At 37.0% G+C, this 14,885-nt stretch overlaps 1 pseudogene; it reads left to right on the top strand.

Moving 5' to 3' along the window:
* Positions 1-6,959: 6,959 nt before the first annotated feature.
* Positions 6,960-14,243, top strand: LOC130738884 (E3 ubiquitin-protein ligase RING1-like; annotated as a pseudogene).
* The last annotated feature ends 642 nt before the right edge of the window (positions 14,244-14,885 follow it).

Here is a 14,885-nt window from a genome sequence, read left to right as displayed (position 1 = left end):
ATTCCAAAACACACGGAGACACCTGAACCCGAGAGAAAAACAAAGCCTTATAAAAAAGAAGAGCCTATAGTCACAAAACTCCCCTAAAGTTAGGGATAAACCATGAATCCTCCCTCTCCTCCGTCTGATGATAGTTTGAGTATGAAAGTACTTAGTATTACGATCCCCAAATAGATTTTCCCGAGATTTCTAGAACCAAAGCACATCCTCCTGTAAAAGAATTGTATGCAACTCCCACATAAGAGAGTTATTTAAATGAGAAAGGTACGCAGAATCAACCAGCTCAAGATTAAGCTGAATACCTTTGATCCGAGCCTCCAAAAAAGATTTCCGGAAGAAAATACTTATGAAGGTTTCCTTGTTAAAAGCCTGTGACCTATCCTTCACCACTTCCAACCTCCCCGCCACACTACCACCCCTGTCCCATGATTCTTGAACCACCCCTTCATAGGCAGGATGCGTCAGCCAAGCTACCTCAAAGCGGAAAGGGCGCGAGCCTTTAGGGGGAGCGGGCCCACACTGCACAAGGATAGGATGGTGATCCGAAGAAAGACGTGGTTGATAAGCGCATAATTGATGCACTTTACGTGTGTCTTTCTAAGCTTCATTATATACATTTTTGTGCTTAATTGTTATAACTTAGCCATGTTTTGACCATTAGTGTTTATTTGAATTATTCATGGAAAAGTGCTTAATTCTACACGTTTAGTTTCTGTGACTGTTTTGCTAGAACAGGTTGAATCTGGAGCTACAAATATCCAAATTGGGCAAATAATATGTCATTGGAAAGATAACTCGAAGCCCTACAACTTTCATGTTCAGAACAATTCTAGAATCAGCCTCTAACTTGGTCAGAATTTCCTTTCAAAGTTGTTGTCGCTAATCCTGCGAGTCTGTAACAGTCTGCACTAAAATGATCAATTCTTGGGCTACAGAACTCCGAATTAGGATCCGATTGAAGGCCCGCGAAGCTGACTTAAAGAGATACAACTCTCATGTTTACCTCAATTGAAGATTCAGACTTCTTGTGGGACCCGCGAATGCCTGATTGTTCAGAAACTTACTCCTTTATGTGGGCCCGATTTTGTGAAGATTTAGAAAAGATTTAGATAACAAAGATTGTTACTTGATGAACAAGTTTATTTATTAGTATAAATAAGTGAGTTTAGGCTTTTGTTAGACCTCACCACCTCACCATTACACCACATCACCTCCTCCACCTTCTCCTGATATCTCTCTCCATCTTTTCTAGTATGAGTTGCTAAACTCCATAGTTGGTCTTAGGATTTTTAATATTCTTGTGTTTGCAAACTTGAGGTTCTGTTCTTAATGCAAATTTCTTCTTTATTAATTCTCTTCATCTCTATTTCTGATCTAGGGTTTGCTTAATTCCGTAGTTTTAGAAATAAGAGTTGATGCATGTTCGCTTAGTTCATGTTAGTTCGTAACTGTTTCTTAATCGCTTAGTTTAGGAAACTGTGAATTGATTTTCACTTAGTTAATCAACTCTCACGAATTAGGGAAACAATAAGGAAGAATTAATCTTTTGTAACCAATGAAGGTTTGTTGCACTTGAATCTTATAATCCGATGACTAACACTTTCTTTTATCTGATTAAATCTCTTTTAAGTTTTATTTGTTACTTTACAATCAAATCAATCAAACCCCCTTTTTAATTGCTTTGTTTTACTCTATTATCAATTAATACTTCACCGAGTCCTTGTGAGATCGATCCTGGTGTTCAACACCTTGTACTGCATTCAAAGCAGAATACTTTGGCACGCACCCGCGACAGTGCGTTCGTCAGTGGTAAAACCTCAGCATTTGCCTCAGGAAAAGCAAGCCTCCAAGGGGGGGGTCCATAAAACACCAATCTAGCTTTTTAAACATCACAAGCATTCCACCTCGTTTCCTCACCCACGTGTATTTATTCCCCTTCGGATGAATGCCCAGCAGGTTGGTTACACGAGTCCACCATATTCCTGAAAGATTCAGACCTGACCATACACAACACTCCACCACGTTGATTAGTTGGCCACATAGAGTCGTTGAAGTCACCAATCATAATCCAAGGAATAGTAACAGATCGACGCAACCCTTGTAAATGCTCCCAACACTGAAGCCTGAAGTGCTGGACTAGGCTAGCATAAACCCTCGTGCACATCCAGGTTGAGCCACCCCGGGAAGCCTGAACTATCACGGCTTGGTTGTGACTATCAACCACTGAGAACCATCCGACAAAGGGACTCACACACAAACACTAGATTCCACCCGAGTGCCCTTGAGCCTCAACTATATGAATCATATAATATCCAAAGCTATTCCAAAAAGCACAAACTTTCTGAAACGCTACATGAGTTTCGAACATAAACACCAATGAAGGTTGTTTTGAACGAACCACCTCGCGGAGATGCCTCTTAGAAGTAGCACTCGTTTCTCCCCTAACATTCCATGCCAAAATAATTGCATCCTTGAACTCTATCATGGATAACGATAGAGAAAGGAAGGGGAGCTCCACTCTTGGACTTTACGCATCCACGAGTGTACCTGCAACAATCATGGGGTCCGGTGGATGAGCCTCCACTTGCAGTTCAACTGCAGAGGCCATCGCACTGGCTAAGCACTTTACAGCCTGCGACTCCAGTCCCTTAGGATCGACTTCCTTGTGCCTGGGCAGGGACTACCTCCACTGGGACAACGTGACGTGATTCTCCCTCCTTAGCGCGATAGAATTGCTTGGAGCGCGCCTTAGCCTTCGAAGAGATGGGATGGTAGGGCGTCGGCGTAACAGGAAGAGCTTTATATGACCTCACTTGAGATCCCCCATTCCTCCTGCGCCGCTTCAAAGGAGTGAGTTGTGGATCAAGGTGTATCTTCGGCTAAACTTAATGGTCAAAGTAAGAATGCAAAATTAATGAACAACATAATACAAAATATATAATTATTAAAAAAATTAAATAAAAAAACATAATAAACTTACATGAATAACACTGAGAAGGATTCGGTAACAGAAAAGAGTCGGCGATCCTAAATATAGTTTACCGACGGCCTATACTGTCAGTATTTACCAACGACATTTCAATGGGTATCTATAGGATACCGACAGTAATGGCCTCGGTATTTTTGGCGGCCAACTATCCCGCCCAAACAAATTCATAATGTCATTTAAAAAAATAAAACAAATCATTAACGTCACGCAATACTTACGCTTCAGATTACCGATGTCTTGGACCGTCGGTAAGGGCACACTTATTTCTGAGGACTTTTAAACGTTTAATTTCTTTTTTTCACAAAATTCCTTTGTAATGGCTAAGTGTCGGTAATGAAGCCCATTACGAACATTTTTTTGTACCCTCAGTAAATCAGACTTTTCTTGTAATGAAGAAACTAAACAATGTAAAATAATGGAAATATAAATTTGTAAAAATATTAAATGTAAGGTAATGAAAGGTTGGTTAAAATTTAAAAAGAAATTAAATAAAATATGATAAATGAGAAGAGCATAAAAAAAATTAAAATTTTGTTAACAAATATTTTTATTTTAGTATATTTTATAAATTGATTGTAAGAAATTAATAAACATTTACAGGGAATTGAATGAGGGATCTAAGCGGAGGAAAAAATGATTGATACAAGATACATCAACAAGTTGATGCGAGATTGGGGAGAGCTTGAGTGGTAGCAAGATACATGGGAGTGGAAGGTTAATGAAAATTGAAAATTGAGTTAATTTGGAAGGATTGAATGAAACACATTGAATTGATTTGGGGTTAGTTAATTAACGAGTTGTATATTGAGTTATTCGAAAACAGAGTTATGTTATTGAGATTAATTAAATTGATTGAGTGAATTAAGAGTTTTTTTATTGAAATTAAAGAATTTTTTATTGAGATATTTGAAAACATAATTTTTTATTGAGATTAATTAAATTGATTTTGGGTGAGTGAATTAAAGAGTTTTTTATTGAGATAAAATGTATTTTATTGAGATATTTGAAAATAGAGTTTTTTATTGAGATATTTGAAAACTGACCTAGCTCATTGTGGGAGTGAGTTTTGAATTAGAGTGTCTCACTCATCAGAATGAGGACTCTACTTTATTAGATAACATAGTGAATTCGGTTAGTATTTTTTAATTAAATTGATTCAATTTGGAATTTTTAAATTTTTTATAGGTATGAGGAGAAGGAGGATAGAATATATTATAAAACAATTCATGTGACCCTTACATAATAGTTTAAGCTTTTAGGATAATTGATTGTTTGACATGATATCAGAGCCTCTATGAACAAGCGGTTCAGAGTTCGATCATTGCCGCCCCAAATGCTTATAATAAAAAGTTGAATTAAAAAGCACAGGTAGGTTTGTGCATTGTCCACGCTTCAAGTCTAAAGGGCTCTTGCGTGAGGGAAACATGTTATAATATAATATAAAATCATTTATGTGGCTCTTTACTTGCTAGAGGAGTCACTTAGAAGCTATTAAGACTTTTCTCCTTATAACATTTGTTAAAAGATATATATATATATATATATATATATATATATATGATATTTCTTTGTAATGTTTGATAGAATTTTATTATTGCTATTATTTTATTCTTACTACTTTCCTAATTAGCAACAATCTTATGTTTCTACTTTCAAAAAAAACAACCTTATGTTTGAAAAAAAAAAACAATCTTATGTATTTCATTTCATTTCATTATATATTTTTATCTCTTAATCTTAATTATAATTCATTGATTTCAAACAAAAATCTTAATAATTCATCTATTATATTATTAAATATTGATATGATTATTACGTTTTTCAATTTTTGTCAATTTTCTATTGCAGCTTCTAAGATAAATCAATATTCACAAACTGCAGCTCTCTAGGGTTAATCTCTGGACCTTTCCTCTCTAACCCATATATGCACAAACTCTTACCACTTGAGCTATCATTTGTAGACAAATAAATCAATATTGATCTCAATGAGTGATTCCAAGTATTGTGTATTTTAAAATTACTATTATAAAAAGTTTGAGATTTTTTATCCTCTCTCAAGCACTCAAAAACCAACCCTCTTAAAATATCTGCCTAAACATCTTGAGGTAGTGTTTTCGTTGGTAACAAAAAAATAATTATACATTGTAAAGATAAATTGCACCTTTCAAAGATTTTTTTTTGATAGGCCACCTTTCAAAGATTGATTCATGGACCTCCCTCACCCTAACCCACATGTCACCTAACTCTCACCACTTGAGCTATCATTCAGGGACTTCGAAAATGAAAGTAGTATTATTAATAGTAAAGAGTCAAGCCTGAAACAAACAAGGCTCTTTCAAAGTACATAAAACTATACCCCCAAATAACTATCAGACACCCAAAATAACTCCCCCACAAAACAACTATAAAACGAAACCTTAAAGGCGAGCCTCATTAAAACTTTGCTAAGAAAAACCTAGTGGGAAAAAACCTAGCAAGTAAAAAGAGTACCACACCCTTAAAATAGCCAATTAAGCACCCCTGTTACAAAATCACCACATATGCCAGAAGCAAATCCCAAAATCGTCCCTCCAAAAAATGCTAAACCATCCCTAAACAACGCAATGAGCAAGACCCAAACACAACAAGGAGACATCACCGGCAGCAACAAATTAAAAAAACAGCAACCAGCATTAGTAAACGACAACAACAACAAATAAAAGATGCAGCAGACAGCAATCTAAGCATTAACAAATTTTTACCTCATTAGACACTTCACAACAATCCTCCATAATCCATCCATGCCGCCAAAAAAACCCCAGCTAAATTCCCCATTAAGCAACGACATGTCTGTCATGTTACTATCCTACACAATCTGCTGAAAATCCCCATCACCAATGTCCAACATCCCTCCTTAAACCCATGAGACAAATGTACGCTACCGCTGCTCACTCAATTTTGTTTCCTGAACCAACAGACACTCAGGTTTCGTTGGTAAAAATTTAAATACGAAGGTAATGAAAGGTTGGTTGAATTGAAAAAGGAAATTAAATAAAATATGAAAATATTTAAAATGAGAAGAGTATCAATATTTTAAATTTGGTTGAATTTTTTATATTTTATTATAAGAATAAATTCAAACATGGTTAACACAATATCAGGACGAAAAAATATCATAAAATTGTTTTCTTTTGAAAGCAAATCATCTTATTGAACTATATCAGAAAAACATGAGAACAACCCTCTCATGAAATAGGGAGAAACCAGTCCACATCAGAAAATTGTTAAACAATTAAAATTAAATTGATATTATTTTATAAAGTTTGTTCATTTTAAAAAATAAATTATAGAAATTATGAAAAATCTATTTAAAATGGGAAGAATATAAAAAAAAATTCAAATTTCGCTTAACATTTTTTTAATTTAGTTGGGGCTATTCGCCGCACAATCCCACTTGGAAGGAGGTTTGTTTCCAATATGCTCCGAAGGAAGTCAATTTTCTGGCAGATGGTTTAGCAAAGTCTGCTCATGTTTTTGAGTTTGGGACCCAGGTGTTGCATTCTCCTCTAGCCAAATGTCGCCATCTTTTGTGCCAGGACGTGGATGAGACATTAGCCTCTCTCAGTGTTCTTGTCGGCTAGCGTTTTTTATCACTTTCGGGGTTTGCCCTTCCATGTTAAAAAACACATTTTTAATTTGAAATTTTTAGATGATCTTATCTTTTTTTAAGTAATGATGTAATTTGAAAAGCTTTTATTTATGATAACTTTTGCTGTATAGTATTAGATTAGAGAAAATATTATGTAATTACTTTCACTTTTAAAATCAAATTATGTCCCGGAAAAAAGATAAGAGAAAAATAATCAAATATGATAAATTACGTGATAGAAAAAAAAAAATTGCATGAAATTAACATATATATCTCTTTGATTTTTTAGTTTCTATATTTATAATATTACAATTTTGCCACCACTCTCTTTTCTCTCTCCCTCTCTCTCCCTCTGTTGCTTCCCTTCCTTCTCTTCATTTCATTCTCTTCTTTTCTAATAATCCTCTCTCTCTCTCTCTTAATCATCTTCTTTTAACGTTGACATGTCTTCTGCCGGCGCCGGTGACCGCGCCGTTACCTCCGGCGAGCCTCGCCGTTATTTCTGCCACCAGTGCGACCGCACCGTCCCTATTTCCCCTTCCTCCGGCGACCTCATCTGCCCCAATTGCAACGGTGGCTTCCTCGAGGAACTCGAAACCCCAATCCCCAACCCTAACCCTAACCCTATCCATCCCTTCTTCTCCTTCACCACCGCCTCCCCCGTCGCCGCATCCACCGCTTTCCCCCTCGCCTTCCCCGCCGCTACTCAACCGTTCGATGATCTCTCCGCCTTATTCGGCACCCGCTCTTCCCCGCCTTTTGGCGGTGACACCAACGACGCGTTCAATCCCTTCGCGTTCCTCCAGAACTACGTCCAAACCCTGGCAGCCGGAGGCGCCAACGTCCAGTTCGTGATCGAGAACTCCGGCGACCCTACCGGCGCGTTCCGGATCCCCAGCAACGTGAACCATGGCGATTACTTCTTCGGTCCGGGCCTCGAGGAGCTCATCCAGCAACTCGCGGAGAATGATCCGAATCGCCGTGGAGGGGTTCCCGGATGTTTCGGTCACGGAGGAGCTTCTGGCGTCGGATTCGGCGCAGTGCGCTGTGTGTAAGGATATCTTCGGCCTCGGCGACACCGCGAAGCAGATGCATTGCAAGCATATTTATCATGCGGATTGCATCTTGCCTTGGTTGGAAATGCACAACTCTTGCCCGGTTTGCCGGCACGAGTTGCCCACTGATGATCCTGACTACGAGCAGAGGGCAGGCCGCCGTGTGTCGACGGAGACTTCTGGCGGTGGTGGTGGCCGCAGCAGCGGTGATAGTTCACAGAGGAGGGGGTTTAGGGTGTCTTTGCCGTGGCCTTTTAGGCAATCTGGTTCTTCGGCTGCGGAGACAAGCAATGTTGGGAATGCTAACAACAACAGCAATAACAATAGTGGAAATAATAGTGGGCAATCGAATAATGAAAATAGGGGGAATCAAAATTTTGAGTCGGAGACCAGACAAGAAGATCTCAACTGAGAGCCACTCATGTTTCTTATGTAAGTTTCTTTCTCTTGATTGTTGAATTCTGGTTATGTTGTATGGCTATGTTGTAGCTTCCACATTGTAGTTTGGTATTGCATCATAGGATTTTATATTTCAAATGCAGTTAGTAACATGAATAAATATGAAGTAGCGTTGTTCAAGAGTGAGTTCATGCTGAATTTGGCTCTGGATTATTCTTATGAAACTAATTTGCTTCATTTAATTCAGTGTTGTTGAATGTGGATAGCGGCTGACCCCAAAATTGCTATAGCGATATAGCGCATAGCATGATGGCCGCTAGCCCGCTACACTAAATTTTTATATAATGTATACAATATACATTAATAAATGATAAAATATACTCGACTTATGATATTCATAATTAATAATAAAAAGTCACTGGACACACAGATATCATACAACCCTGACCAGTGAGCGATAAAAAAGGAGCGAATAAAGTCAAAATAGAACCATTAAAACAACAAAGAAGAGCGAGGCCATAAAAGAGATAAGATAATCAACAAAAGAAAGAAAAACAGGGGAGAAAGAACACAGCTGAATGGGAAGAAAAGAGACTCCTGGGGGGCTGCAGATAGTCACCGGAGGGTCGCTGGATCGTGATCAGTCTTCGTGCGGTGGCTGGATGGCCGTCGCTTGATGGGTGCAGAATGGGTAAGAAGCTAGACGACCTTATCAGGAAGGACAGAATTGCGAAGGATAAGACAGTGTTTTTATCAACAGTAACGGAAGTCCCATATTATCCTTCATTTATTTTGACAGAAAACCCATTATTACCCCTAAAAGTTTGCCATAATCTTCAAATTGTGAGGTTAAGTTTGAGTTTTCCATGTTTCATCGTTCTAGTGCCGCAAAGGCATTGCGAAATCTACGAAAAGGATCGCGACTTCAGTCGTGATGGACGCAACATTAAACTGCTCCGCTATGGGACTTGCTGTAGCTGCCAGGGGCTGCTCCGCTGCGATAGCGCAATCGGGCGCTATTGACAAGCTTAGTTTGATTGTCCTGGGGTGAATGACTTGTCTTGTGAGGGTACTTTGTACGGATATAGACTTTGAAATTTGTTGCATGTTAGGCATTAGGTAACAAGTTAGAGTTAGACATAGGTGGCATTTCCTTTTAGTTTGTAGCCAATGACTATTTGGGAACTAATTGTAAAGGAATTTTTTTTTTTATCATTGATTGAAGGTGCCTCAATCAATGAAAGCGTGATGTTTCTAAACTTCCAATTTCACTAGAAAATATGGATTGTGTTTGTGGCTACTCAGTACTACTTTAAGATGCCTTCAGTTTATTTTTGGTAATACTTGACCGGAGCATAAATTGGGGGCCATGGGTATGGAAGGGTTTGATGATGCTTGATCTGTTTTGGTGGATGCAATCACATTATTAATGGATCAATTTGATCACCTATCCATTTAGCATGTCCAATCAAAGGATGTGAATTTGGTTTTTATTATATCCAATTTGGAAAGCCCAGGATATGAGTTAAATAGAAAATGATTTATGTTAGACTCCTTTGTCATCCGAAGATAAACATGAAACTCATTGCCACATAAAATCTTTTTTATCTCATGAGGTGTTTAAATCTGAGGACTTAGGCACTATTGCAGCAAGCATGAAGTACTATGTTTAGAACTTTCCATTCATTGTATATAATAGTAGAATATATACTCCTGTGGTTCGTTGTGAAAGATTTGCTGCGAGCAAGGTGATCTACTAATGTGCATATCATGAGCTGGTATATTTTATAAAACTAGTATTTCAGCTTGAGTAATGGACCGGTAACAAATTAAAATCTTATATCATATTTTGAATTTTAAATAAAAAATAAATAACATTTTATGTGTACATGTAGAGGGCAATTATTTTGATTTTTAATTAAAAAAGACTAAAGATTGGAATAGGAAAAAGTAGAATTAGAATTAGAAATCGAATATAAATTGTAAGATAAGAATTAGAAATTGAATGAAAAATATAATAACGAATAGAAATTGAGCTAATAAGTTCAAATTGGAACAATTTAGGATAATGATTCAATTTTAAATTGTGATCTATGTTGTCAGTCCCAGTTCCCGGCTCGTCGAGGCCAGCTCCAAAACTGGGATAGCAGGATCTCGGAAAGCGGGATGGCTGGGATAGTGAATTTTTGTCTATATTTTGTATAATTTATTCCATATGTATGTACATAATAAATCAATGATGAATATTACTTGAATTTCATAACATATGCATAATTCCATAGTAGGAAACTAGCAATTAAAGTCGTAGGTCTTGAACAAAAAGTCATACAACCAAAAACGAACATACATGGTACATAATTACTTAAATACTAAAGTCAAGAGCAAGGTCAAAATAAAACAGAGGAGAGGAGAGGAAATAAAACAGAACAAAGGAAATGAGAACACAAAACCTACCCTACCAGAAGGTCGCCAGAGGCTCGTGATGGTTGCCGGCCGGTTTTGGTGCTTCAGAGAGCATCGACGATGAGAGGGAAGAGGAGAGGGAATGGGTCAAGTGTGATTTAATGGGTCGACTGTTTGGGGAATGGGTCGCAAAGAGGGTATTTTACGAAAACAGGGGCATGGGTCAAGTGAATCACTGTCATGCCGGGGTCGCGCGGGAACGGGCACAATTTCAGCCGCGATCCCGGCCGTGACGGCTATCTGGATGGGATGGGAAAATTTGTGACTAGATTTGCGACATTGCTGGGATGGGTACTCAAGATACCGGCAAGATTGACAACCTAGATTGTGATAATAAATTATGCTTAGCTATTGAAATTTAATATACATTTCTGACTAATCGGATTTGGCTTTTCTAAAAGGAGGGGGTGTGTTTTAGGGGGATAAAAATCAGGGACAAGCAACTGATACTTGGGAGTTAACATATACTTTGGCCAAGAGAACTTTGGAAAAGAAATACAATTTTCATGTTTTTTTTTTCCAAATGAAATATTAAAACCAGCTTAATTACGTGTTTGTTAAACCTTGTAGGAGGTAATGCAGTGATAGGTTTCAAATCCATCTTGTAAACAGGCTGCTCTATGTAAGTAAAGAAGGCAATCCCTATTTGTAATCCCATTAGTTGACCGTATTTTCCATTGTGTAGAAAAACTTTGATCACGAGACATATAGTACAGCAATACAGTACTTGATTGTGTTCTATTTTGTATGATTTCGTTGTCTAAAATAATTTTGATTGGGACAATACACTACTTTATGATTTCATTGTCTATAATAGTTTTGATTGGGACAACTATAGTCTATAGTACAGCAGTATATTACCAATCATGATGGTTTTCCATAAAGTCAAGTGGCATTCAAGGTCGAAGAGCATTACTTTGTTTCTGATGTCCAGTGTTATTTCTACTCATATTTATAGATATGGGTAAGTTACATGAGGAAACTAATTAAGACTAGTTATCCTAAATAAATTAAGAAATATATCAATATAAATAATAAATTACTAAAGAATAATCTGAATTACCTTAATTACTCTAAAATATGATTATGACGTTTTAAGTTACTATAAGATATGATCTAGATGTTATAAGACATCTTTTCATATTCTAACAGTTATCAGTGGAAGATGGTGGTTTATGGCTGAGCCAAAAATCCACCCCACGAACATGATTGATCGAGTTGCGGCTTATGGTGTAAGTATGGTGCCTATTATGAAAATGTAATATTTATAAGAAATGTACTAAAAAACTGCAGAATATAATAAAACTAGTAACATATCTCAAGTTCTCAACCTTTTGAGTATAATAGATGTACAAATAAATTCACCTGCCATCAGTTGTGAGGACTAGAGGGCAATCACTGCATGAAACAAGAGGAAAGAGATGAAAAAAATGAGTATAAGAAGGCAAGAAGGAAGAATAAGAGGAAACAAAAATTAAAACAGAATAACTGAAAAAAGAAGTGACAACAGAATCAAACAAGGGGAAATAAGAGTACAGAGAGGAAAAAGCCGAATCAAATATAACCATGCAAGGAAAGGAAAAGGAAAATATTCAGATAGAAGAGGAAAGAAGACATAAAATAAAGGGAAGGTGAGAATAGAAAAGGGAAAACAGAGAACAAAGAGAGTTGAGAAACAGAAAAACAAAATTTGTCTGTTCCCCAAAGAAGGAAGGTGGCTGGAAAATGGAGGTCATCAGATCTGGTCACCAGAGGTGATCACTGGATATGGGAGGTTGCTGCTGCTGGAGATGAGAGAGGAAAGCCTTGTGAGGAATGCGAGTCCCAATTGGGTGTTACGACTGAAGCAGAGTGGGATTTTTTCTTAAGGTTCGAGTGGGGTTAAAAACACTGAATGAGTTGGGTGGATTGGGCCCATCTCCCTCTCTTTTGTTTTCCTCTGCTTATAAGCTATTTCTGCCATTTCCGCGAACTGCGTGGCTGCCATTCTACACAAAACCCGTAATGCCATTGGCATGGGATGGCGTCTTGTGACTCTTGTCGAATTCAAAACTTACATGGCCACAATTCAATTACACTATACTGCTCATGCCCCTGATCAGTACTCGTAAATGTATTTATTTCAAAATTCATTGGTTTTTGATTTGGAAGTTCATGTTGCCCTAATGTCAATTATTTGATGATGCATTACATCTCAAGCAATGGTATTTATCTTACCTAGTGTGTTCATCATACTTATTATAGCTTTATGCCCTATTCATGGAGAATCTTCTGTCAATAAAGATTGCCGGATGATTTGTAACATTTTTATTTGTTGGAAAACATTTTGACTTTGTTGAAAACATTAGTTAGCATCATTTCTCAAACAAGAATAGAAGCCCATAAGTATTATACTTCGATGTTTTCAGTTTTCACTATTTCTTTATCTTCTGATATTATTATTATTTGGTGACATTGGCTTCAGTACTTTCAGAAATAGTAGCTACTAGGCTCTAGCTGTTAGGGATGTGTATATAATAAAAACATTTGTATCTTCACTAGCTTAAGCTTTAAGGACTGTTCATAATATGATATCAAAGCCTCAATGACTAGTGTTTGAGTTTGATCCTTGTCATCATCATGCTTTTTAAAAATTGAATTTCAGTTTCAGCCCAAGGCAGATGGACTTATTACCCCTGCTTCAAGTCCAAATGGCTCTTGTGTGAGGGAGTGATTTAGAAAGGCTAATATAAAATTATTCATGCATCTTTACCTTACAACTTAAACTTTTGGAATAACTAGTTCATGCCACTAGGCACTAGCTAAATAATAATTTCTTATAAAATCAATTTTAGCCTTCAAATTGGAGTTACTTGATGCAGAGCTGTTTCTTTGCATTCAACATTTCAAACTTTAGTTTGTAAACAATTGCATACTGAAATGGTTGTTGCTACTGTGTCTTGGTTTTAACCTCAGGATATTGTGTGATGGGGAGTGGTATAATTCCGTGCTCTATGAATAAGTAGTTCTTTGAAACTTAAAGTCAATGTGTTCAGGCAATAGTACATGGCATATGCAGCTTTTCTGCTGTTATGTGACATGCATCTCCTAAGAATTTAAGCTTGATGCATCTTGTTTGGTTCTATAGTGTTGCACTGTCGTTGCACTTCATAATGTGTCTTTGAGTTTAACTTAGAAATCTTGGTCCATATATGGGGCAATTTTTAAAAAGAAATATTTTATTACTTCTAGATGTCCTGAGTTACTGTTCCATTATCTGTTTTACAGTATAGCAAAAATCTGCTTTTTGATATACCCAATTATAACATACACTTGAGGAGGTTTTGACAGAGTTCTATGTTCTTTTGGCAGGCATGAAGCGTCTCAAATCCTGCTGCATTTTGTTTCATAGAAATGATGTTAAATATCAAGGAGTGGTTTGTGACAGTTGCAAATGTTATATTTGATTACAATGAACTTGCGTACCTGTCCATAACCATTTTGCCGCTTAGATTTTTTTTTAGAATCACAATTTTATGTGCATTATTGGTTTGATATTTTATGAATTTTATTGTCTCTGACTCCTTTTCCCTTGTGCATCTCTTCTGGCTTTGGTTTCAAGTGAGGTTTATTTTAGAGGGAGATGTTTTGTAGCCATTAATTCACAAATAAACGGTTGAGATTGTAATAAGATGCATGTACATATATAATAAGCTGTGAACTTATTTAAGGTCAAATGTGTTTTTTATAGCGAATTTTATGATGTGATTCCTCTTCTATCTGAAATGTTGGGAGCAAAGACCCATAATGTGACAAAACTGAGCCTTTAACCTCTTCAATGTGTCTTAAAACTTCTCTTTGAGCATCCTATCCCACATCAAAGCAGGAAAAGAAAAGAAAAAAGGTTTTAGCTCCCAACCAAAGGAGTTTTGTTGAATATATGCCCCTTCACTTCACCTGGGTTGTGCAGCTTATTATTCTTCATTAGTTTCATCATATATGTTACCTTGGGCAAACCAACCTGGTCACAGGTCTCAGTTACCCGAACCCCCCCAGCTTTTAAATACATGTGTGTGAGCTGTAGAAATCATTATAGGCATATCATATTTTTTTATCTTAACCTCCATCTCTTTTATCTTGGCTCCCCTGGTTTTAAATTTCTGTCTCCAATGGTTCCATAAAAACCCGGGTGCTTCAACAATTCTTTGATCTTAACCTCCATCGCATTAGTTATGTTCCAACCTGTTCTACCTAGTTCCATGTTACCAACACTACCGAATAGTCTACTGGGAGAGGATTAACCATTATATATTCTCTGTTGACTAGTTTGAAAATTCATCTCAATGTGTTTCCAAAGTGGTGGCACTAACTT

This window comes from Lotus japonicus, chromosome 2 (assembly GCF_012489685.1).
Source record: "Lotus japonicus ecotype B-129 chromosome 2, LjGifu_v1.2".
Lineage (NCBI taxonomy): Eukaryota > Viridiplantae > Streptophyta > Magnoliopsida > Fabales > Fabaceae > Lotus > Lotus japonicus.
The sequence above is the reverse complement of the archived record's forward strand: the minus strand, read 5'-3'. Positions and strand labels throughout refer to the sequence as shown.